Source organism: Falco cherrug, chromosome Z, assembly GCF_023634085.1.
Source record: "Falco cherrug isolate bFalChe1 chromosome Z, bFalChe1.pri, whole genome shotgun sequence".
Taxonomy (NCBI): Eukaryota; Metazoa; Chordata; class Aves; order Falconiformes; family Falconidae; genus Falco; species Falco cherrug.
In genome coordinates, this window is record NC_073720.1 from 81,432,530 (window position 1) to 81,459,528 (window position 26,999).

Below are 26,999 nucleotides of genomic sequence, written 5' to 3' on the forward strand. Positions count from 1 at the left end.
GTTACTACTTTACAGATTTTGAAGGGGTTTGTACGTCAACATTCTTCTCCTTAAATATGAAATCACCTAATAGAAAAAGCTTCATTAATATAAATTTTTGCCTGACATTGTGAAAATAGATCTATTCCCAATACTAGTATCTACAAAGCCCTCTCTTTTGTCTTTTCCCCAAAAGTTCTGTCATTCATTTAAACATGAAGTCAGACCCTGCAATCAGCATTATCTATTGTAGTTTATGTTATACTATGTATGACTTAATCTACTATGTGATTTAAAAGGACATTGCTAATAGACAGGAAATCTTTTCTGCTTCTTTTATGCATAAAATTAAGTTAGTCTTAAAAATGTTCTTTTGAGGTACATTTTTTTTAAAGGCATTAGGGTCAGAAAAGGGGTATACATTCAGTTATTTACACTTTCTTACATGTATTTTTCCTGCAAAACTATGGGAAATGAACTGCAGATGAAAAGCTGCCCTTTTGCTGGATGAACTGAGCTTGCCCACTGTGCCATCGCTTGCTCTGCATCTTGAAAAAGATCACATTTTACTTTTCTATAGTGCCGTGGAAGTTGGATACACTGCTTTACTGCTTCCTGCTTTGGTTTTGAAGCTATTTGCTACCGTTGCTTTCTAATTCATCCTAGAAGGTTCCTGAGCAGTAGTTTTCTAAACTGTAGGTCTCACTTACTACTGAAAAGAGACAAGACAAACCTTCCTTGAAGTTGGGAGAATTCAAGCAGAAACTGAGATCCAGGGTCTCCTTCCAGCATCTCTTTGTTAAAATGAACGAACAGGTTTTGGAGAAAGGGAAGGGCAAAGGCAAGGGCAAGGGCAAGGACAAGGGCAAGGGCAAAGGGAAAGGGAAAGAAGGGGAAGGGCAATGGAAGAGGTATTTAACTTTTACCATTGTTTGGCTGTCAGAACAATGAATTCTGTGTACTGAGATGAATATCCAAACCTAACATTCCATAAAACAATCATAATAGCTCCAAACCCATTACATTCACAGCCAATTGTCAATGAGTTAGCTCTTTCAGTTCAGGTTTTAATTATACCTCAGAGAGTGTTTTTTTCATATACTAGGTCATACTTATCCATCAAGTTCAGTCCACAGATTCCAAAGGAACTGGAATAAGCAGCAAGTTATACGTTAAAGAAGTCCCAATAGCCTACACTGGCTGTGGAGACAAAACAAGGAAACCTTCTAAAAAATGTGTGTTTGTATTTGATCAATGCTACAATCCCACCTTTTGGAAACTGTACTTAAAGCTGCATCACACATTCCAGCTATGTGTAATTGTTATATTTCAAAATACTTTATTTATTATGCTTGTTAACCAAAGATGAGGTTTTTTGTGAAGTGAAAGAAGAATCTACCGCTCCTTCAGAAACTAATCAGAAAGGCACTGGTTACAGAAAAGGAGCTTGATGAAAAAGAAAAGATTAAATGGGATACTTGGTACATTTGCAGACTAATATGAGTTTTATTATTTAAGTTAAAACATAATCACTGTGTTTTGAAATGGTGTCTTCAAGCATATGTTCATTCTTGCAAAATACTTGCAAAAAAAAAAAAAAAACAACTTGCAAAATTGAGGTATTTCAAGGTTAAAGCTAGAAATTTACATATTCTGCAGCACCTAGGCACATCTGGGTGAATCTTTATCTGATTCAGAGACATGGCCTATTCATGCCTTGTACTAAATTGCCCTGCTTGTGTGGCTTTAAACATGTCTATTTTATTTTTTTGTTTGCCTGTTAACCTGTGATGCAGTGTTTGGGTTTTAAAGAAGTGCTGGCCGGCACTTGAACTGTTGGTACTTTCCATACCTACTTACTTTTACTTTTTTTCCATACGTACTTACTTTCACTGTGTGCTTTCCTCCTCTGGGACAATTAGTGACTGCAGCTGGGCTGAGACACCTAAAGTAACCTCTCTGAAGGAAGCTGATCCTCCCATTACCTCTGTCACTTGAAGTCCATATGGGCTGTGTATGCACCTACTGGCAGCTTTAATCGACGCCCATTGCATCCAGAGAAAACAACCTCCAGGATGGAGCAAGAAACTTGTCCACTGCCAGCACCTTTTGTCTCTCCCATATGGGAAGGACATGATTCCCCAGGATTAGCCAACAATTACGTGCTCTGAACTGATCAATTCAGTCAATTTACCGTGCAAAGTAAATTGATCCTCCAGAACAAAGGGATCTGCCAGCAGGGAGGTACCTGAGAAAGCAGCATGCCTGTGTAAACAGTGCTGTCCTTGCTCCAGTGTGGAGTGGCCCAGCACCATATGGTGCCACTATGAACTTATTAACTGGCGGATTAACTCATCTCAGCATTTGGGATCTCCAGTTTCCAGCTGTGAGGATGATTGATGGGCTAACTACTGCTTCAGTCTTGGAAGTTGTTTCCTCCATTTAACAGAGTCAAGAAGACAGAAAATTGCCCCCTTTGTAAATGCTAATCTCACCACTCCTTCGAACACCCAACATAGCAATTTATTCCAGGCAAAGTCTTAAAACTGGTATAGTACACATCAAATGCATACTAATTAGCAATTTCTTTTGAAGGCTCCGTCACTTATTACGGGTCTCCTTTTCCATATGTTCCTCATGCCCCACTTCACCCTTTAATTACAAAACAGCACTTTCTATTAATTGTGAGAAGGTACATTGTACCCAGTATCTGTATTAAATACTACACCTTCTGGGGCCTAATTTAGGGTCAGATAGAGAGCAGGCAGATAGGCATAAAGTCTTAGGGACACTGTCTTCTTTTTAGGCATATTCGTTTTTATTCCTACCAGCGATGCTTCTTAAGAAAAGGGCATTTCTTTAGAAACAGCCAGTCTCATGTCCACATGGCATTGCACCAGCACTGGTAATGAGGCTGTGGTTTTCCCACTGCTGCTGAATGAAGTCTCACTACCAGCAATTTGTTTCTTGGTACCTTCTAGTGGGAAGATGTCAGTAGATCTTAAAATGGGTGAACTGCGGTGGATTGCAGGATTTGGTCTATCCAGTTCGGTCTGTGTTGCCTCAGACCATGATTATTTTCTTTTTACCCTGTATGGTTCTTTACTGATTGTTTAATGGGTCTTTAGTGCCTAAAAGCCTAGCACTACGTCACTCACATCACAATTGCAACATGAAGATGTAAAAGAAGCTGGGAAGAAAAAACAACCATACTCAGAGGTATACAAAAGAATTACATCTTTTTCTTGTTGAAAACATTAAAATGTACTCCTTGTTTTGCTTTTCCTGTGCCAGGCAACTGCAATCATAACCTTGATAAGTAATTTCTCTTTATGCCTATCATGGCATAAATATAACTGTAGATGGGTAAATAAACTGCCAAGTTCTGCAGCAGGTTTCACTACTATGGTATTTATTTTCACATGATCCTTGCATGCAGCTTCAGGTTGGTTTAGTTCATTATCTTTTGCAACACATACAGCACCTAAAACCCCATTCAAACTGAATACATTGTTATGAAATGAGGGAAATTATGTCATGTAGATTAGAACAAATAAAAGCTCCAGGTGCTTGCTGAAATTTATGTTTTAATGGTGTCTCTATCATTGCTTAAAAGATGAATATGCCTTTTTTTGTCTTGAATTAAAAGAAAGTGATCATTTCAGAGCATATGTAAGGATGATTATTTGAGGGAAAAAGAAACTCGGGTTCTTTTAGTCACTCTTGTGCAATGAAAGCAGCTTGTCCGAAGGCAGGAGAAAATAATTACTTAAAGCTTTAATATTTTGCCACGAGTTCATTGGAACTTCATTTCAATCAAAATTTTCCCACCAGTTATAAGTGAAAAAAATGAAATGTCCTTATCTGTTAGAAGGAACGTTAAAGAAAGCACCATCTCATTTCATTTCATATTGAATCATTTTAAATAATTACATCAAACATTAAAACTGAGGTTAAAACAGATGTTAGCACATATGAGCGCTGGCTGCCTGTACTGTTCTCTGTTGGTTTAGTACCAACAGAAGTCCACAGAACAGACATACTAGCCAAATTTATGGTTGCTCCAAGAGTCTTAAGTCATTCATAATTTAGAAATTCTGCCATGTAACACCAAGGACTGATGCAGGAGATCCAGGGGATGACTTTTAAATTGGGGTAGCCTTTACCTCGAGGTGCACCATCAGCACCATCAGAGCAGGCTTGCACTGAACTCAGTGGCCACAGTAAGATTGTCACTGGCAGCCCATTTATTCTAACCTGGGCACCTGTCCACTACACAAAAAAATCAACATGTCTTTAATTTACACAGTCCTTCCTCACAGAATGTCATGTTAACAGTAAGATTTATCTGTATCTCTATGGGTGATATGCAATATTTTTACCAGATGCATACAACCTGTGGACAGGGTGAGACCATGCCCAAACAGAGCTGCCCCATCGCACTGTCAGTCTCCATCCAGCCTTTGGTCTCAGTGTCTGAAGCAACAACTACCTGCCCTGTAACAGCTACACATGATGGACCTGGTCACAGACACCTTCTGGGTAACAGAGGTTTTCATTGGACGCTTACTTTAGAAGGAACCTGGAAAATATTTTTTTTTACTTTGTTGAAAATCTCTTGGTGGCATTATCAGAATAAAATGTTTTACTTTTAACAAATTTCTTTGCATTGTGCTTTAACGCCCAGTCTTGAAAATAATTGTGAAAGGTAATGGAATTATTTCCCATCCCTCTGAACTGAAGTGTTTATTCCTTTTTTAAGCAAACCCAATGACCTACTAAGACCATATTGCATTAAACTTCCATTTTCAGCACTCAGGTCCTTATGAATGTGATGTCTAGAACAATTTTTCAAAGTTTGTAAATTTCAAACTGTGTTAAAACACCCAGCAATAACAAGCAAACAAACAAAAAAAATCCCCCAAACAAAAAAAAAAAGGCAAAGACTGAAAAACAAAGAAAAAAAAAAGAAATTTACCTGGACTAGTCACTGAAGAAAAAACCACCTTCCCTTGAGAAGCAGGTACATAATAATATCTTTATAAATGAAGAGCAGAAATGAGGAGCTCCCTTTATATGTGTGTGTGTATATATGTATGCGTACATATGTACACATGTACATGTATATGTATATACATACAAGTATGTGTGTATGTTTATAAGTCCGTGTGTATATCTAAGTGTATATATTTAAATAATATAACTTAACACCTTGAATTTGGCAGGGGAGAGTATAGCATGGCATTTTTTTGAGCACTGAAAATTGGCAATACTGCATTTTGTATAAAGTTCAATCATTTTTCAAAGGATTAAAGTATTTTTCACTTGTTAGAAAAAAATAACACATGTATCTCTTGACTGGCACTTCATGTGATATACCACGTCTGTGCCTGTTGTGTTTTAGCATAGGCCAACATTTTCAACCTCAAAAATCATGATTTAAATTAGGAACTGACAGACCCAGTCCTGCAAATGGCGATGTCACTGTGAGAAAATGTAATTAAATTGTCCCTGTCAGGGGGACATTCAGCCAAATCACTCACTTTTCATTTCATGTGCAAGCACTTCTTTCATTAGCTATTAGCTTCTTTGTCTTTAGGTCTTTATTTTCAGCTGGAGCATCGTGCTGATCAAACTACACCTCTCACTCCTTTTAATCAGGAATACAGCACCCTTCTGTTCTCAACTTAGGCATCTCAAAAGCTTTCCTAAAATATCAGATCCTCTATCAACTGAGTTGAACAACATGGTAGTAATTATATTTTACTTTCTAACACGAGATCAAAGCTCCAGAAGAGGTGACATACATCTTGGATATTCAGACTCAAGCATGGAGGTCAACAGAACCCGGAGATGTTTTGTTGCTGATTTTGTAACGTAAAAGCTGCTTTTAAAAGGAGTGTTCAGTTACACAGCAGTACATAACTACTGTCCTAAGTTCATGTATATTGCGTGCTTCGTTATGGTGTGTGGGTTTTCTCCTCTCATGCACTGCCATTCATTTTAATACAGAAAATGAGCATGAAGCTAAGGCTCAGGTCTGCAGAGACATCAGGAAAACTGAAGAATTGTAAACCCAGCCCTCTTAAGCTCTGCTTTGAAAATTTACAAGTAGGATTTTGTATTTGCTTTCTTATTCCTTCCTAAATTTTAACTGTCCTGCATATGTCTAGGATAGCCTCTAACCTTAGGTTTACTAGCACTCATTGGGTGATTTCCCCCTTTCCTTCTCCTCTCCCCCCCTCCATAAATGCATGTTATTTTCTTACTGTAGTGCAAAAATCCCAGACCTGGAGTAGCTACCTCGTGTGTGTGGTAAGGGTCTTGGAGTGGATGTCAGCTACCAAATGCTGTGTGGGTCTGTCCCAGGAGGATGTGCAATGCCCTGACGGTCCCTGTGAGAAGAGCTTCTGCTCAGAACCAAATATTGCTGATGGGCTGATCATTTTCCCTCGTGAGCTGCAGGAGCCATGATCATTGAATCACTGCCTTTCAGAAGGGATGCAAACAAATTTAAAAGTGGATCCTTTTTCTTGTCAAAGGTTTTCTCATCTCTTTCCAATACAGCAACTGCCAGAAGTGTCAAAAGAATCCCATGTGCCCTCCCTCTGAGGACTTTATGAGTGCGGGAGGCAGTCCTTGAGTGGCTGTTGGAAGTGAGAGATGCTTTAAATCATCGAAGCAGCAAGCAGGAGAAAAAGTAATAGAAGAACTGGCTGTGTTTTCTATGGTAAAATTCCAAATTGATGGAATTTTTACTTGAATTAGTGCAAAAGCATTTAGAGGGCAACGGTCCAAAGAAAAAAAGCATTTTTAATTGGGGTAGGAGGAGGGAGAAGGGAATGCTTCTCACCATGCTAATTGATAAAGCAAACTCAATGATTTTATACACTGAGTTGGCCAGGAGCTTTCTTTTATGCTTTAGTTCATTTAAAGATGGCACATCTGTGGCTCTGGTGCATTGCACACAGATGGCATCCTTTTTTGTTAAAGTGCTTGACAACAGCATTGCTTACTTGTCAGTCTGAATAACCTCAGATAACATGAAGAAACTGCTTATGTTATCCCTAATGACAGTTTTATTCATTACACCCCTTCGTCCTTTCCCTTTATCTGACTTTTGTTAGAGTCCTAAAACTCCTCTAATTTGTGGGAATGCCCTGGGCATGGAAAAGCTGCCCGAGACATAAAGCACATCACCTTTCCTTCTCTGGTGTGCAGCTCTCTGAGAAAGCTCCTCTGACACACCAGGGGCTGCTTACTGAAAAACAGGAACAAGAAGCAGGTGGGCAGGAGGGAGTGACAGAAGCCTGTGTATGTATTAAGTGCTACTCATTAAAGCGGGTCCCTGGTGAATATGGCCACTACACAGGGGTGAAAGGGCACAGAATTAATGGCAATTGCCAATGCAATGGCAGAGAAGCAACAAGTCACCTTTCCACACTGTCCTTGATCTTGCCTTCAGGGGTCATTGCATCATGCATGGTGCCATGCACAACGCAGCCTTGCCCCAGCCCCTGCGGTGTCTGTGAGTGAGTACAATTAGGTTAAACACTGGACATCCTTATCTATGGGGTGTGGTGGTAAGAGTCAAGTCCCTGTATCTGTTTCCTTACTCGTAAGAGGAGAGGGACAGGACTGGGTGGAAAAGGAGGCTGGGCTCTGGAAATGATGCCTTGAATCCTACCAGGAGCTGGAGGAGGTTGCACGTCTTCCAGCTGAACATCAGCTAAATGATGGGGTGATACGCACAACCTAGAACATTTCATACGACCAGATGGCAGGAGCAGGCTGCAAGTTGCTCTTACCACCTCTGTTCAAATGGACAATTTTACAGAGATTAACAACCCCTGGACATTTTGGGCGTGTTTTGACCACATACCTGCTCACTAGCTAGTTCAATGGGCAGATGGGTAATGAGGCATTGCCAGGTCTCTCATGGCCTCAGACAAACGAGAATGGAAAAATGCTTCAAGGAAAGGACGCATGACCTTGCTGTCTCAGGGTGTGCAGTTGTGTATAAAATTATCATGATATACTGGGGCTTCATGTCCAAGGAGAACGGCATTTTCATGCCAGCTCCTTTCTTGATTTTTTTCCTTTTTCCCTTGAGCTTGATCCAGCTGCTGCCACCATCAAGGTTTTGCCATGGTTTTTCAGATCATCTTCCTGGGTGGCAGCAGGCACAACAACAACCTGAACATGCAAACTCCTGTCTCCTGCTACTCTTGCTTTGACAGCCAAGCAGCAGAAAGTAGTTACCTACACATGAGAAATTAAAGGGTGCTGCCATATTACCCATTCTCCGAGCTGGCAATATATGGAAACATGACCTGACAAGTTTCTATGCAAGCCTTGAGTTCCCATCATCACGGCAGTGTTTCAAGACTGATGTACAAATGATTTGGATTAGAAGGGTGTTCGGGATGGTCTGGTATGCAACTTCTGGATGAGTTTGGCATAAAAAAGAGATTGGCCATTCAGTCTGGTGTTTTGTGCGTTCTTTCATTTTGACCGCAGCCTAAAATGCGTTACGGACCATTTCAGCTCATCGAATAGCTGGACATTTCCAGCCTCCCGTGACCCATTCCTTCTCTCCTCACTATACCAATACATGGCCATCCTCTAATTAAGTATTTCACCCAGCTTATGACATAAGAAGTAGTGATATTAGTAATAAACTGGGGACTTTGAGATAAAAGATTTGTGGAAGCAAATCTTTATGAAATATATCAACAGAGTTTTGAACATAAATTGCATTTTACAAGTAGGAACCAGAAAACACTTGAAAATGACTCCTGAAATGAAGATGCCTTGGATGGAAAAAGTGCTTTGTGGTAGGAAAGTAGAACTCTTTTGGATAGTCCAGACTTAGCAGTCCTGCCTAAAGTACCAGCGCAATGTGGTCTTCACCACTATTGTGTCTGACTGTCTGTCCAGCTCTTTAGGCTTGAAGACAGGGCAAAATGAGTTTTCAAAAGTCACAGTGGAAACGCGAACAAGATTTCCTTTCCTCTTTAAGCTCTAGGTTTATGGGAAGAAGATACTATTTTAATTTCTCTCTGAAACTTCAGAAACAAGATTATTCTGACTCTGCACCAGAAACGTGCCTCTCTGATGAAGAGAAGGTTGCTGCCTCCCCAGCCCAGGGATGCGTGGGGAGACCGGGAGAGTGGGAAGACAGTTTTGTAGCTGGTCCTTGCGGACTTCCAAGGGCAACTCCAGGCTGAGGAGAGTATTAATTCTGAAGAAAAGTAATAGAAAAGTAAATACAAAAATGAGCATAGTTTTGCCTTTGAATCCCAATATCTTTATCTTTGGGGATTTTGATTCCATTACAAATATTAGCAAAGATCAAGGGCATTTTAATTTAAGGGCAAGTCTAATTGGAAAGAAGTTAATTCTACAAAAATGGAAATCACCTAAAGAGATTAAAATTGATGTGAGGTCTGCAGTGGAGGTGTCAGATCCTTCAGGATTCTTCCCACGTATGAGTCAAACTTCAGTTTTCAAGGGGCCTCTTGTTTCTTCCAAACCTCAACCCACTCTTCTTTCTTGTCCTTCTAAGTCCTCCCAGCCCTTCTTGTGCACATTTTGCCTTTGATGTTCTGGCAGATCTTTCTCTTCCTTTCCTATCATGCTCTTATGGAGGTGCAAAATTATGTCTGCCACCTATCTAGGCCACCAAGAAAAGCGAGGAGGCATCTTCCCCACTGGTTATTTTAGCTGCACCCCATCTGAAGTCCACTTTGTCCATTTTTTTTGCCTCTGCCAGTAAGGAAACACGGTGAGGCAGATGGCATATACTGGCTTTTTAATGAGCAATTAGTGTGCAAGTGAAACCAAGGAGCCACAGAATGGCATCCGAAGAGATTTCCTTAAGAAAAGCCTCATCAAAGAAAAAAGAGGAGGCTTCACTAATTTTTTAGAATGATGACTTTTACTTCTGCTCCTGTTCATCAGCTGTTGAACTGATGCACCTCAAGCAACAAAAAAGACAATTTGGCCACCCAGTTGAGTAGACACTGGGCAAGAGAGAGACACAAAGAGATAAGATTAGGTTTAGATTTATTTCTTACCTGGTTCCCTAAACACACAAAAGTCATGCTCTCATAGAATGTGAGCATGCACTCCTATCTATTTCCATGTGTGTGTGCGTGGCTTCCTTCCTAACATCCTTTGAGCTGATTTCAGTCAACTTGCAGAGTGCATCGTCTGAAGCTATTACAGTCCTACAGGTTTTATGAGAAAACAAGATATTGCCATCTGCTTGCCTTGTTGTGACTTTGCTGTCTGTTGGCCTTTGCTGAATTGTACTGGCCACTTTGTCTAACTGTGCACAGTTGCTTTTATGTTCATGACAAACAGCTGGGCAGATGAGCCGGGTCCTGCCAGCACTTCTGCTGAAGCATGCTCTGTGCACACTACGGGTATGAGCTCTGCCTATGAGTGCTGAGAGAAAATAGCTCCATGCACTGTAAGTAGAATCAATAATATAAAGTCAATTCTGTGTTGTTGCTCTCAGTAAAAAGCTCTATAATGCTAGAATAATAGAAAAATAGAATCATAGATAGAATCATGGAGGTTGAAAAAGACCTTTGAGATCATCAAGTCCAACCACTAACCTAGGACTGCCAAGCCCACCACTGAACCATGTCCCTAAGTGCCATCCACATCTGTGCATTTTTCAAACACCCCCAGGGACGGTGACCCCAGCACCTCCCCGGGCAGCCTGCTCCAGGGCCTGACCACCCCTGCAGGGAAGACGTTTCCCCGCTACCCGAGCTAACCCCCCCGTGCAGCTTGGGGCCGTTTCCTCTCGCCCTGTCACTTGTTCTCCGGGAGCAGCGCCCGACCCCCGCTGCCCGCAGCCCCTGCCAGGCAGCTGTAGGGAGCGACCAGGTCCCCCCTGAGCCCCCTCCTGCCCAGGCTGCCCCCCCCAGCCCCCCAGCCGCCCCCCCAGGCCTGGTGCCCCAGCCCCTGCCCCAGCCCCCTGCCCGTCCCTGGACACGCTCCAGCCCCTCCGCGTCCCTCCTGCAGCGAGGGGCCCAGCCCTGAGCCCAGGGCCCGAGGGGCGGCCGCACCAGTGCTCGTTATAGAGATGATTTTGAAACATCTTACTCTTCCTTTCAAGTTTGGCAATATTGTTAATTTCATAATTTTGTGGTTTGTTTGGTTTTGTAATTTGTTGCATTATTTTTTTCTGAAGGTGTCACTATTTCACTTTTTTTTTTTTTAAATAAACCAAGAAGTCTGCATTTACCCAGGCAATATGGGTTGAAATGTGTTGAGAGTCCTTGATTTTACTCATGCTGTACCTTTAGATTTTGTGTATTTCTGTAAGCAGCTACTTTTCCAACTGATTAGTGATGAAGTAATTCCTTTCACTTTTTATACAGCAGATATCCTGTGGTATCTTGTAGTTTTGTATTCCTGCTAGCACAATTACAGGAACTGTTAACATAATAGTACAACCTCTGTATACCAAAAATAAACTCTAAAGGGTTTTAGTGGGCCCTGGGTAAGAGATATTGCTAGAAAACTCTTTTGTGTGGTACAGCCCTCTGGTCACTACCTATTACTGGTCTTCCAAGTGGGCAACGATGAAGTCCAAATGACAAGTCTGAGGGCAATCAAGAGAGACCTCCGGGCCTTGTGCTGACTGGTTGAGGGGTCAGGAGCACAAGCAGTGCTTTCTTCTATCCTGCCCGTTGCAGGGAACGATGGGGCATGTAATCGGCAGGTCACACAGGTCAATACCTGGCTGTGGGCCTGGTATCAACAACTAAATTTTGGGGGGTTTGGTGATGGGTCAGTTTACACGGCATCAGGTCTGCTGGCAACAGATGTGGTTCATCTGTATCAAAGGGAGAAAAGGACTCTAGGCCAGGAGTTGGCAGGGCTTATCAAGAGAGCTTTAAACTAGATTTGAAGGGGAAAGGGAATAAACCCAAGCTCATTAGTGACAAGCCTGTCAGAAGCATGGAGTTGGAGGTGAGACTGATGGCACAGCTGAAGTGCATATATGCCAATGCCAGATGCATGAGCAAAAAACAGGAGAGGCTGGAAGCCACTGTGCAGCAGGAAGACCGTGACATAATCACCATCATAGAAACATGGTGGGATAACTCATATGATTGGAGTGCTGTAATGCATGGCTAAAAACCCTTCAGAAGGGATAGGCAAGGAAGGAGAGGCAGTTGGGTAGCTCTGTATGTCAGGGAGTGTTTGGACTGCCTAGAGCTGAATGATGGTGATGGTAGAGTTGAGTGTTTATGGGTGAGAATCAGGGAGAGGTCAAAAAAGGCAGATACCCTGGTGGGAGTCTGTTATAGGCCACCCAACCAGGATGAAGAGACAGATGAAACACAGGCAGCTGGGAGAAGTCTCAAGATCGCTAGCCCTTGTTCTCATGGGGGACCTTACCCTACCAGATGTCTGCTGGAGATACAATGCAGCAGAGAGAAAACAGCCTAGGAGGTTCCTGGAGTGTATGGAAGAGACCTTCCTGACCCAGCTGGTCACTGCGCCAGCCAGGGGAGATGTCCTTCTGGACCTGCAGCTTACAAACAGGGAAGGACTGGCGGGCAAGTGGTGGCTGGAGGACATCTTGGGCATAGTGATCATGAGATGCTAGAGTTCTCAGTTCTTGGAGAAGTAAGGAGGGGGGTCAGCAGAACCACTGCCCTGGACTTCCACAGGGCTGACTTTGGCCTGGTTGACAGAGTCCCTTGGGAGATGGTTCTGAAGGGCCAAGGCTCCACGAAGGCTAGACATCCTTCAAGAAAGTAGCCATAAAGGCATGGGAGCAGGCCATCCCCATGTGCCGAAGGGCGAGCCAGTGGGGGAGAAGACCAGCCTGGCTGAGCAGACAGCTTGGTTGGATCTCAGGGAAACAGGAGGGTTTATCACCTCTGGAAGGAGGGGAGGCAACTCTGGAGGACTATAAGGGCATCACAAGGTTATGCAGGGTGAAGGTTAGAGAAGCAAAAGCACAGCTACAACTCGGGCTGGGCACTGCCATAAAAGAAAACAAAAAATGTGTTTATAAATACATTAAAAACAAAAGGAGGGCCAGGGAGAATCTGCATCCTTTATTGGATGCAGCTTTGTTTGGGTCAGACTCTAATAGCAAGACCAGCTTCCCTCTGGGTGCTGGAAGACAGGGACAAGGAGTGGCATGAAGTCCCCACAGCCCAGGAGGAAACGGTCAGTGACCCACTGCTCCACCTGTGCACACACAAGTCTATGGGGCTGGATGGGATCCACGCGAGGGCACTGAGGGAGCTGGCAGAGGAGCTCCCGGGCCACTCTCCATCGCTGATCATCAGCCCTGGCTCACCGGGGAGGTCCCAGCAGGGTGGGGGCCGAGGCCCCCGGTAGGAGGCCCGAGGAGGCCGAGTGCCGGGCCCTGCCCCTGGGTCACAGCAGCCCCAGGCAGCGCTGCAGGCCTGGGCCAGGGGGCTGGGAAGGGCCGGGGGAAAAGGGCCTGGGGGGGCTGGGCAGCAGCCGGCTGGGCGTGAGCCCCCGGCGTGCCCAGGTGGCCAAGGCGGCCAGCAGCGCCCTGGCCGGTGTCAGCAGCAGCGTGGCCAGCAGGGCCAGGCAGTGCCCGTCCCCCTGCGCGGGGCACTGGTGCGGCCGCCCCTCGGGCCCTGGGCTCAGGGCTGGGCCCCTCGCTGCAGGAGGGACGCAGAGGGGCTGGAGCGTGTCCAGGGACGGGCAGGGGGCTGGGGCAGGGGCTGGGGCACCAGGCCTGGGGGGGCGGCTGGGGGGCTGGGGGGGGCAGCCTGGGCAGGAGGGGGCTCAGGGGGGGCCTGGTCGCTCCCTACAGCTGCCTGGCAGGGGCTGCGGGCAGCGGGGGTCGGGCGCTGCTCCCGGAGAACAAGTGACAGGGCGAGAGGAAACGGCCCCAAGCTGCACCAGGGGGGTTTTAGATCGGGTGTAAGGAAAAATATTTTCACTGGAAGGGTGGTGAAGCATTGGAACAGGCTGCCCGGGGAGGTGGTGGAATCCCCATTCCTGGTGTTTAAAAACTGTGTAGATGCAGTGCTTATGGACATGGTTTAGTAATGGACTTCGCAGTCCTGGGTTAATGGTTGGACTTGATAATCTCAAAAGTTTTTTCCAACCTAAATGATTCTATGATTTTATGATTCTATAATTAAGAGTAGCAAAGAACCTCAGCCTTATTCAGAGGGCCAAAATTACAATGATTTTATCAAACCTGGAGCAACCTAGTGGCTTGTGAACATGTGAAAAACCTGCATTTTATAAGTCCACTCCTAAGCCTCCAGATTGCAAAGAAAAGCAAGAAGACATCTCTGGAAAACGGAAATAATAATTTATATAACCAAAACCTCTCTGTGGTAAGTCAAAATGTTGATATGGGTAGTACACGAATATCTGGCAGAGTTAATGGTATTCATAGTAAAAATGCATTTTTTAAAGTGATTAAGAAGTCATTAGTCTTGGTCTTTTGAAATGGTTATGATATGGAGTAAAGAAGGGGGGACACAGCTCTGGAATTTCACTTCACAGATGCAACATTTATTTTCACTTGACAAAACATTTCCAAGGCATGAACACATACTCACAGCTACTCTTATGTCACCCTGCACACAAGCAGATTTCTGAAGAACATGCCAAACTTTAATAGTCTTGGTCAAAATCGATGGCACTCTTTATATCTTTGAGATTTGTATTTGTTCAGGTATCTTACCATAAAACCAAAGAGATACATTAAACACAGACTCATTAAATCCTGTTGCCAGCACAGTTCTCCTGCAGTATGGCCATTCTTCCCCATCAGAATGGTCAGGTCCAGACCCTGTGCTGGGACCCCTCCACCCACTGCAGGCGGATATTATTGACTTTACAACATAACCCTGCAGGGAGATAGAGAGAGACGAAAGGACAAAAAATAAAGCAGGAAGAAAAGGAGAAACCCCAGGCAGAAAGAGTGGGTAGAAATAGTTGCTGCTTTGGATGAGCAAATACCTCTGGCAAACAAAATTTCATTGTGATGGCTCTACCCACCGCTGGGGTAAACTTGATGGAACAAGGATCAATTTTCAGAAAAATAAACACGGTGGAAAGTACTCAGCTCTTGCTGGGAATGGAGTATTTTAGTTGCCTGCTGGCATTTGTTAAAGCTGTAGCAACTCCATGTAATTCCTTGGGCACACACCAGGACTTGAGGTATTGTAGGCAGCTGTAAAACATGCAATGCTGCAGTGGTGAGTGTGTGCACTGGGGAGAGAAACACTTGGAGTGAATGTGCCCTTAGGGGATTCCGTTCTTCTGGGTAGCAATGGGGGGCTACAAAACAGCACGATTTTGCTCTTATAGGTGTCTCTTAGAGGAAAAAAAAATATTACAGGCAGTGTTTTGTATCTTAAAAGTATTTGTTCTGAGTTTTTCAAGTAACACGTGTCCAGGGCGGATAGGGAGGGAATGGGCTGCCACTTCAAAGGGAGAATTAATGCTCAACTACATAGTTACAACTTTGGTCCCACCAAATAAGTAAGCTAGACCACCTAGACATGAGCCAGCCCTGCAAAAAGCATTTCCAAAGGAAACCCCAAATAGGAGGTATTGGTCAGAGAGGTTACTCGGGCAATTTTGCCGGGTCATGTGGGGTAACTTACCCATATGCAAAATGCCACAGGATACTTTAAATCTCTATGAGGGTGGAGGACCTTAATTTTGCTTTTCCAATTAATGTTTTTTCAGCCCCGTGGCAGCCTCTGCCACCTATTCACAACTGACTCAGCCAGAAGTTGTAATCACTCTTGGCACAGTGAGTTTTTTGGTGCCAAGAGGCCCTCTGGGGCACTATGTCTGATACAAGCAAGTTTGTGGCATCTGACAGGACACCAGTCCGTAGTGTTATGTCTAGGTAAAGAATCATACTGTTAAAAACATGTTAAAAACAATTTAAGAGTATGATTCAAACATGGGAGCAAATTATTCATGAATAACTATTAATTATTCTGCCAGAGGTTCTATTTTTCCACAGCATATCTGAGGATAGCCAAGCCAAAAAGCAGGGTGTGATGGTAGTTTTAATAAGTTTATCCCATTGATATAGGGCATGAAAGGAGAAGGAGCATAGGGAATTAAAAAAGCAGAACAGTAAGGATTGAGGCTAGCAGGGATAAAGTGGGATCAAGACTTTGACCTGAAAATGTGACAGACAACTAAGGTAGGAGATTAGTTATGGTCTTCAGAGCAAGGCATTCCTGTGTATGATACTCCACCAATACACCTTCAAATAACACTTCTCATCATGATTGCTTTCATACAGAAGGACGTTCTGAAAAAGGAGCCATCTGTGCTTGTACACTTCTGTGCTCACACAGACATGTCTCAAGCACATTCTTCTACACAATCTGGGCTACTCCACACAGAAAGAACCTTTATGTAGGTATGAAAAAAATGTTGACCTGGACCTGTGCTGGGTACCGTAGCTGACTATGGTTATAAGAAGAAAATAAATGCATGAGCTAGAAAAGATTAAAACTAAGGCAAATTATTATGGTGGCGTCTTCTGGAATTAAAGACCCAAGTGTTATGGGCACAGTAGCATTGTACATATGCTGTAAGGCTGTACCATGATAAAATCCTTTGGGGAAATTTAAATAATGGAACAAATTACTCTTAAGTTAAATGATACACTTTATAACCCATTTCTTATTTTAGAAACATTTAATAATATTAAATTACCTAAATGGCTAGGGAGGGCTATGCTTAGCAATTTACTAATTGCTGGAGAAGTCATTCCAAAAATGGAAACCCCAAATGAGCCCACCCTAGTTCTGGTCCACTCACTAACAGATTGTGACTACTCTGAAAAAGTTCACTTTCAAATATGTGAAAGTTGATTGCATTTGACATTGCTTCGAGTCTGAATACATGAGGAGACCTCCAAGCCTCTCTCAAATGAATGTGAAATATTTCTTGTAAATTTAGTGAGATGAGGAAGCCACACGCTTGAGCCTTTTCTGTTGCTGTTTCTTCCCATTTGTTCAGAAGAAGCTCCAGCAGTCCACTGCAAAACAAAGATCAGCTGTGGTGGGTGTCTGCTTTTTTGAATTTATATGGGTTGCAAAACATTGATGGGATTAACAACACATTCAGTCCGGTGAACTGTCTGCTGTTCACCCTTTTTAGGCAGTCCATACGCTTAAATTCAGGTATATATATCTACTTTTTCTTAATTTTTCTGAGATGTGCCTCAAGTCTTTGAATTGTAACAAAAGTATGGTAGCATAGGCAGTGACTGTACTTCACCAGTAAGGCATAAAGTATGTGGCTAATTAGCCATGTAATTAAAACACAGTTCTTTATGGTATAATATTAATTTTAAAACTTTGTAAATTATGTGCAGTATATTTATTCTATGTGTGACTTCTTTAAGAAAAATACTAGAAAGAGTATATAATTGAAAAGAACTTACAGGAATATTCTCACACTTCATACATGGTTTAAAACAAATAACTGCCCTGGGAAGTTCCCTGTGAGTTTTTTTTTCTTTCTTTCTCCGCACCCCCCTCCCCCACCCCCACTTCCTTTTTTAAATAAGGTTAGGACAGTTCCTGTAAAGTGCGTTTAAGAATATGAGTAGTGCTGTAACGGCAGAGCTGGGCCTGCAGAAAGGGAAGAGGGAACCTCTTGTGTGCCTGGGAGGGCTGATAGACTTGTGGCAGTGAATTAAAATCAGGATGCTAAAGCTGTTACTGGCTTCAGCTGTTTGACCCATCTTTCAGACAGATGGATGGCCAACTCAGAATGATCTACTCACAAATATGCTCCTGACTTGCCAGTTTTCAGCCTGGCACACTAATGTGAACTAATTCAGATTTTGTTTTTCCTTAATAAACCATGCTGAAACCAGTGTCAGTTCAGGAGCTGATTCATGAATGAACTGGATGGTTTTGCCTGAGGGTTGAAAATATTGTGGGAGAGAGGGCAAATACCTTAGGGATGTAACTAATCCACTGGCCAATTTTCATTGGTTTCATCGACTTCTACATCCACTTTTGTAAGCAGTCTGTTTGCCTGTGAATCTCAGCCTGAATTTAATTATGCCTCTGATATCATGGTTTCCACAGTACTGCCGTGCAATGGATACCTGAAAGGTGCCATTTAGGAGAATACTTTGAAGCATACCTAAAGGTAACATGTGTTTTAATAATTTGAAGTATTTCCACCTATTTATCCAAGGTTTATCTAATTCCTTTAACACCACAACATTTAACAGCTTTACCAGATGTAAAGACAGACCTCTAGCTGATGCAGACCTTTTGCTGTGCCATACTTTAAAGCACACCTTGGCATTGAAAACTAACAAAATAAGAGAGAATTGAGCCTCACTTGCATGGATGCCTTTGCTGCCTCTGCTCCAGGTCGCACGCTGACACTGGGTCAAAGCAATCCCCCCATGTGTAGCTGTTAGCAGCATAAAAAGAAACAGCGAGACACATCTCACCCACTTTGGGGCTCTCTATCATTGCCTTATGACAATAACAAGAAACTCTTTTCCTTATAGCTTGCTTGCCTCGGTGCCTCACCTCCTTTCCCTCCACCTTCCCCTGGCTTCACATTCATTTTGTCTGCTGTTGCAGAACTGCAGGAGTTCTGCATTTGCTTTGCTCTTTGTGCCTCGAGGAATGTGAAGATTATCCCATGTTGGACCTGGGGAAATGCAATAGGTATGAAACCTGGAGCAGTCACAAAACCCTTCAGATATTTTTATGGAAATAGACAGGTAGATTTAATTGTTTCTCAAAGCCACGAAAATATGGAGCACCACTTTTCTATTTGGCTGGATTAAGCAATGCCCTGGCCCACTATTACTTCTAGGTGGCAATGTAAAAGTAGCAGGGGCAAAATTTGTGTTGAGATCCTTCACTGCTGTTGGGTTGTGTGTGTTCTTCAGCAACGCTTTCTAACACCATGTTATGAAACACCAGGTGCCTAAGGTGACAAACTGTTTTCCCTACAAGCCTGGAACATCATTTAGCATTAAAGATACTAACTGTGGAAGGGATGATCAGATTAGTGCCCAGGAAGGGGGATAAAAACCCGTCTTTAAAATCCAAAGCAGATTTGAATAAATTAGGAGGCAGCCAATTTTAAATGTTTCAGCTAAGGTTTGTGAGAAATCCAGTGACATCCACATTTGCACCTCAGCTGGCATGATTGCAAAGTTGAGACCTCTTGTCATGACTAGCCAAAGGAGCAGGTAGACCTTGGTGAGGCGTCACTGGCATAACGATGAAAACTGGCGCTGTATGCCCTAAAAAAAGATGCCAAAGAAATCTGGAAGATACTGAAGTGCAGACTCTGAATCAGAACCTTTTAAATGAATTTCCTTAGCCTTCTGATTTCTAGCATTTGCTTCTCGTACCGTGTTTCTTAAATCTACCATTTATGAGGCACATAACACCATCAAGTGAAAGAGGTGTATTGATGCAGAAGAGTGAGGTTGCAGCTGGCCCATATCTCTGTTATTTAATCAGACCAACAGTGTTCAGATCCCTAGAAATCTGCCACTACCAGGATAGCTCCAACCCTCTTTTCCTGCCTCTTGTCTTTCAGCCAGTACTTGGCATGTAAGTGTCGGAGAGATGAAAGGTATCTGGTAAAGTACTGACAGCCATTATAAAGGTCAGACTACCTCTTTTTTTTAATGATTTTCAGCTGTTCCTTGATAAAACTGGAAATGTTTTCTCTACTTGCCCAGAGCTGAAGTATCAGGTTGATGAAGGTGCTTGAGTAAGCTGCAAAATAGCAATTAAATTCCTAGAAAAGACAATGAAAAAATGTTTGCTTTGTCATTGCTTAAGGAGAAGAAGGGCCTGGCTTTTTCAAATTTTGTCATAAAGTGTTTTGATGACTTGTTACTAGTTAACTGTGATTCTTTTGATCTCCTGATTTTGATAGACAATGACCCTGTCATCATATCAAAGCAGTTCCTATTACAGTAAATGGAGAAGCACTGCTCTCTAGAGATATCCTTAGGGCAAAATGTGTATGCATACAAAAGGAAGATGGAGAAAAAGAGAGAGATCTATAGCATCTAGCCTATTTACGTTTTTTTTGTACTAGAAAATACAATTGTGTCATGGGACCCACTTACAACACAGTTTCATTGTAGAGTGCAGCTGGCAACCTTAACCTTTAAGCCTTGCCGTGGAACGTAGTTATGGACCCATCAACACTACAAAATAGGACCATATTGTATTTGGGTCAGGGGATAACTATGTTGTAACTTCGTTCCTTGTCACGGCTGTGATTTTACCACAGACGAGGCCTTCTAAAGCCCAGTATTGTATTGTATGTCTTGTTCACTACTAATAATTGCTGCTGCTACTGCTGTTGTAGGGGAACACCTGCTGTGCCCCTTTCTTTTGTAAAGCAGCCACTTTAGCAGCAGTAGTAGTAATACTGGGAAACCCTAATTTAGACTATGAATGTAGTTTTATTTAATATAGTGACTGACAATTTTTTGCATAGCAAATTTCTAACTTTCTGCAGGATGGTAAAGAAGGACCAAAGCTGCAATGGAGAGTGGTTGCTATCAGAAACTGTCTAATTCTGGGCTTTTCTGGTGCCAGTAAATGTCAAGGCTGTTAAAGAGCCTCCTTTCAGCTTTTGCTACAGACATAAACTTGATAGTGGCATGTGAAGGTGTATACAGTCCAGATTGCTACCTTGACATCATTGCCAGTGTTAGGTGATAAACCCAGCAAGAGACATGAAGTCTTTTCATGTTGCTTGTAAAAAATGTCAGTCTAATATTTGGGGCAGGGGGCAGGGAGGGGTTCAGTGTTTGATATTTTGGAGGGGAGCAGGTGGTGACCTCATCTAAATTCCCACTTTCATTTCCAGAGCTTTGGAGGGACATGGGAAAATGCCCCGAGAGCTGCAGTGGGTCCAACTTTCCACTGTGCTCCCACAAATGGGAGGTTCAGTGAAGGCAATGGAGAGGACAGCATGCCTTAGCCATGAGCTCCCCTCTACGGATGGGTAATGCTTCCTGCTTCCACTGCTCTAATGATGCAGTGCAGGGCTCCTGTGAGGGGTTTTCCTAGCCCCACTGAACACTCTCTAAGTGATGAAGCCAGCTGAGAGAAGCAGGAGGATATCTACAGGAGCACACTGCTGCAGGGTCATGGTTGCAACAGGTCACTTGTGCTCTCAGTTACCATATGCCATCTACCCTATAGCCTATATGACCCTCAGAGGATCCTTATAGCCCTGCTGTGCAGCAGCCCCTGGGAGACTCTACCAGATCTTCAGGCAGGGGTGATAATGTCCCTATTGATAATCTTCCCATTGAAGTATCTTATCAAAGGGCAAGCTGTTAGCTACCCCATAACCTTGTGCCCCATACCTGAACATGCCAAGGAGGCATGCATTGACTGCGCTCAGGGAAAAGTAGTCTGGACTAGCTGAAACACATTTGCTTTGAAATATTTGCAGGGGAAAACTGAAAGGCAGACACATCTCTTGTAGAGCATAGCACAACTTTCTGGAGCAGCTCTGTTCCCAAGAGAGACATCAGCAGAGTGGCAGGACCTTCTTTCCCAAAGGTGGCCAGAAAAATGCAGCTGCCCCGATGGGGAACTGTGAAGCCTAAGCACCACAGTGGCTGGCATGCTGAACACAGGGAGGGGTGTAAGCACCTCAAATGAGGGAGCAGGAGGGCAGCAGTGCGTCTCAGCAGTGCTCTGACACAGCTTGCCTGGAGGAACCTCATAGCCAGAAAACAGACATTGCTGAGAATGAAGAATAAGGAAGAGAGATGGAGTATCACAATAAATCTTTGTTACTGCAATAGTTTTATTTGCAGTTATTCCATATCTTACTGGTTTCCCTATGTCACCTTTCGCCATTGTGACTCTGTGCCTCTCCAAGGCCGAAAACCAACCTGCAGTGCTCAATACCTCCTTGTTCTTTTCATTTTAGTGAAGAGCACAAGCAGCCGCCTGGAAGCACACACAAAGACACATGAAGGTTACCCAGTTGTCATGGAAGAAAAGGTGTGTGTGGAGCAGGAGTGCCGTGGAAGCACTGCACAGTGCCAGCCCCACTTTCAGGTGGAAATACAGCCACCATCTTATTGCTCTGCCTTCCCAAGGGCGGCAGAGGCTGGGCTGGGTTAGAGTCACTGCCTATAGCTGCCTTCCCTGTTTCCATCTGTGTGAAGGGAATGCAGAACCTAGGACTGGAACCACGTCCTGCTCATCTCCACCCTCCTCCAAATTTATGCGCGAAGTCTGGGTTGCTGCATACACCATGACATTATCCTAGTAAATCTGGTAGCAGCAGTGGTAGAGCCTGAGGGGATACACAGCTCTGCCTGTAGCTACAGTCACGGAGTTTTCAGGGGATTACTGCTGTCAGATCCCGTGCATGCTCCTGCTACCGCCTGGCTTCTCACAGCTCCTTCTGCTAAAGACCCAGGCAAGGAGGGAAGGACTTGCTGCAGAACATAGTTGCATTTACTAATTTGTCTCGATTCTTATTAGTAAAAATTGCCTTCCATTTTCCTGTCTTCACCTTTGACTCCTTCACACTGAAGTTTAAAGGTTTTCTCTGCAAAATAGTGAAATTGCATCTCCAATGATTAAACTTTCCCTTGTGTAACAAAAAAAAAAAGAAAAAAAAAAGAATCTATCCTGGTATAATTTATTGATTTCTTTTGTTCAAAAAAATAAATGTATCTTTTACCAAAGGCAGAAAGTTGAATGACTACTTCTAAAATATTCAACATGCATCCAGCTTGGCTTCTCAGCTTGAAATTTCTATTCTTGTGCTATTTTACTTCCAAAAAGCAATACATATTTTCCTATTTTACAGGCTCTCTCCTGACACGAGTTTTCTTTTCTCAAACACTGCTAAACAGCAACCTGCAAAGAAGTGTCATGGGGACTGGAATTGGTTCTCTGAACTTCAGCTGTCTTTGGTCAACATGAGTAAATTTTGTTTTTATTGAGTGCAAAGCAGCTTCATGGGTGAAAAATTGTCTTCACTGACTGGAAAAAAAGCAGACACTCACATACATTTAATTTTGCTTTTTTTTGTTAATGCAATGCAAAAACATGTATTTGCTATTCTTCAATGAGTGTTGTCAGGCAACTGTAATTAATACCTGCTGGAGATAACCATTGCCCACTGTGAACAGGCATTGAATTTACCTGTACAGGAGCTACAGATTTCCATTATGCATCTTAAACAGCACCCGTTTTGAAAGAAAGCAATCATAATTGGAGTTTTTTTCTGTGCAGAAAGTGCACTGAGCAGTTTCTGTCTGGGTTTGTTTTTTTGTTTTTTTTTTTTTTTTTTTTCACTGGGTACTTATTCCTAATGTAAGGCTGATGTTTAACATCCTCATTCTGCCCCAATACCAGGGCTTCCTTCTGCTTTGGATCTCTTGGCAGCTGAAAAACTACAGATGCTGAAGCAGGTAATTGTGCATCTGTATGGAGAGCCCAGAAAGGAACTGCCACCTCCTGAAGGTGCCTATTAGTGAGTGTGGGGGAGAAGAGAGGAGGCAGAGGACAACCCAAGGGCAGAAGAGGCATCATCTGCCTCTCCCTCTGAAGGTCAAGAAATTGCTTCTGTTTGTGCATGTTCTCTCAGTCCTGTTCTAACTGGGGCTCTGGTTGAGTCAGGAGCCTCAGGGTTTGGTAATGAGCCTCAGGGTTTGGTAATGCCACTTATTAAATCACTCAGTTTCCCGAGCTTTTCCTAAAAGCTGGGTTTTGGCAAGCTGCTCCTGTGAGCAGGGGCTGCTGAAATGGGTTTCTTGTCTCAAATCTGCCTTATGTGTCCAATAAGCAGCTCTTGGGTCTGTTTTCACTCAGCTCTTGTCTATACTTACATATTAGTCAACAAACCGTGACAACTCTTTTATATTAGCAATATCCAAGGCATATTCACAGAGAAAATCCAATACAACAAAAAGAAAAGCACTGCTCTAAGTGTCTGAAGATGAACAGCGGGAAAGCTCAAACATACTTGACATGCCCTAAATCACCAGCTGTGATGCTAAAATTTTCCCTGTTCTGCTCTTTCGCTTCCATGATAAAGGCATCCATCGACTGAAAACACTTTTATTGTGTTAGGGCACAGTGCAGATGTCCTACAATGTGGGGGCTCCTGAAGGCATATTGATAAAAACTTTGTATGTCCCGATAGCCTGCAATTTCACCAAAGTCATCAAATGGAAGGGGCTCTGCAAAGACAAAATTCAGCCTCCAGCAATTTCAGTGGAGACAGTTACAAATGCTGAAAGCTGCTTCTTACTCATGGGGATGTTGAAATCAAATTAATGCCATAGCATGAGCTACTACTGGGAATTCAAAATGCATTTCACCCATGAAATAGCTTAAAATAAACAAATACAGCAATAAACAATATAAATACTTTTTTTTTTTTTTTCCCAGGTAGCAATCAAAAACCAGTATCTAGTAATACCTACATTTGGCAGCAGCATGTCCGGGAAGCACTGTGGTCTCTCAGCAAAAGAAAAGTGCTTCAGAGATTAATCTCTTCCGCACTTTTGTTTTACAGAAAAATAGAGGAACATTGTTAGATGGCTGTGAGACTATATAAACTCATTATTCAGGTTCATCCCTGTAACTAAATACCTGGATTACAATTCTCTACCACTGAGTTATGTTTCATTACTTCCAGGTAAAACTGCTGTGATTATTTCCGCCTGTGGATGACCATGGCAGCTACCCAGAAACTACTGCGTGCCTGACATATGGATAAACCATCACCTTTAATAAAAAAACAACCAAAAAATATCATATTGGGGCTTTGTGCACTATACTGTGCAATTTCCTTCATAAGCCCTTCCTCTACATGGCTTGGTTATGATTGTCCATCCTTCCCTGCCTTGCCTCAAAAATATGATGGTCAGTCAGGACGATGCAGTTCATAACCACCAGAAGAAAGCTTTCCCTGTTAAGCCATGGTCTTAGCCTCTCTCTGTGTTGTATGAGTTAAAATAGCAGAAGTCCTTTGTGGCAAAGAAGAGGATAATGTGAATATTTCTCTTTTGGGTATAAAAATTACCAGTGTTTTGCTCGTGTATTAATGCTGTGCTCACAATTCCTTGACTTTTTATGGACTGCAGCGCTCAAAGACCTGGCAGTTCATTTTGTGCACTATGAGCCCCTTTGCTGCTTCTCTCTGAGGAGCTTTGTTGGTATTGCTCCATCTTGGGTTAGGAAACTGAGGCAGGCGTTACTAAGAGCCACACAGCATGGTGGCAGAGAGAAGGGACAAGACTCAGGGCTCTTGGTCTACCTGCGGCTCACCTCTGCCATTGAATAAAAGCAAGGCAGGAGCTTGTGCTTCAGCTTTATGGCTTGTTTTTTCACTGGTTTTATCTGTTTTGGAGGGAGCAAAAAGTCGCAGGTTCAAATTCATGACAGAAGCGATGTCACCATTTCTGCACCTATCTGTTAGCCGCAGTGAAAAGCTGATACGCACAGCAGGTATGAAATCGTATCCACCAAAGAGATGTCATGGTTGGAAATCAAGCTCTGAGTGTTTCAGCTGAAGAAAGAGCAGGTAAGGACATTACTTTGTCAGACATTACAGATTAAGTAGTGTTGCTTCAGCAGCGGAAATATATTTAGACTACTGAAAACTACTTTGAAGCCCAGAGGCACTGCCAAAGAAAAAAGAATGATTTTCTCGGTGGCCTTCATCCTGTTCCTACTTTCTCCAGCACTATGCTCTTCTTGCAGTACTATATATTAAGTTGAAGGATTCTTTCCTGATACTCAGTGGAGCTCATTCCCCCACAAACCATAAAAATAGATTGCTCGTATGATTCCATTAACTGCTAAATTTCCAAGAGCTATTTTAGTTCACCTCTGGCCCATTGTAGCACTTCTTACTCAGGCCCAGAGGCAGGCTTGGTTGGTTTTTTTGCAAGGGTAGGAGACGTCTAAGGATGACAAGTCAGGACCTGGATGCGTTGGAAGCATTTTCCCTCAGAGATAGTTGTGTTCCTCAGCCAAGACCACAAAATAATGAATGAATGGGAAAGAAATCCTGCAGATGAAACTGGGCTTATCGCTGCTGTAAAATCTGTGTCACCGATGCTGCTGGGAGGAAAGGGAGAAGCTGGAGAGCAGAGAGAGCTGCAATAGCACAAACCCTTCCCACCACTGGTGCCGTGACCACTTTGCAAGAATCTAACAAAAGGTTGAAAAATACTATTGCCTCCTAGTCCTGTGGCTTGTTTCCCCGTGCGTTCCGGAGTACAGTGACACCCTGGTCCGGAGGCAGCAGCAGAAATACAGGCAACATACATACATCCTTGTATGTACAAGGATGGCCCCGCAACCCTTGTCAGGCTGTGATATACAGCTCAGCAGACATTTATTTCAAACTGGTGGAGATTGGGGCCGCCATAAAACTGTACAGCCTCAACCCAGTGAAATAAGGTTGGTAAAATACATAAACTGATACTGCACAGTGAAGTATGCCTCCAGTCAACTGCAATTCACCAGTGGCATCATGATGGATACTCCAGCAGCTTGGTTTATTTGCTGGTGGATCTGACCAGTGTGTGCCTTCAGCCCCTTTCCTCTCCCTCCTTTTTGCCTCCCCACCGCTGTGCTGCCTGTTAGGATACAGGACTGAGGTTTTCTGGCTGCAGAGCAATGATAAGTAGTGACACTTCAGCAAAACCTGCTGCAACTTCTGAACGGTAACTTGTCTTATCCGAGCTCCAGTGCAGGACGAAAGACCACACTTGCAAAATGAAAAATGTCATAAGACAAAGAAAAAAAAAGGCAATTAAAAAAAAAAAAAAGAAGAAAAAAATCTGCACTGGTAATGTCTGCTCTGTCTTGTATGAGAAAATATATCAGGCAGAAACACTAGGGCTTTTTACACTTCATACTACTGTCAGTGTGATGTTGAACAAGTGCCATTAATCAAGAGCTCTGTAATTCATTAAGCACAGTGATGTACTTGAAATG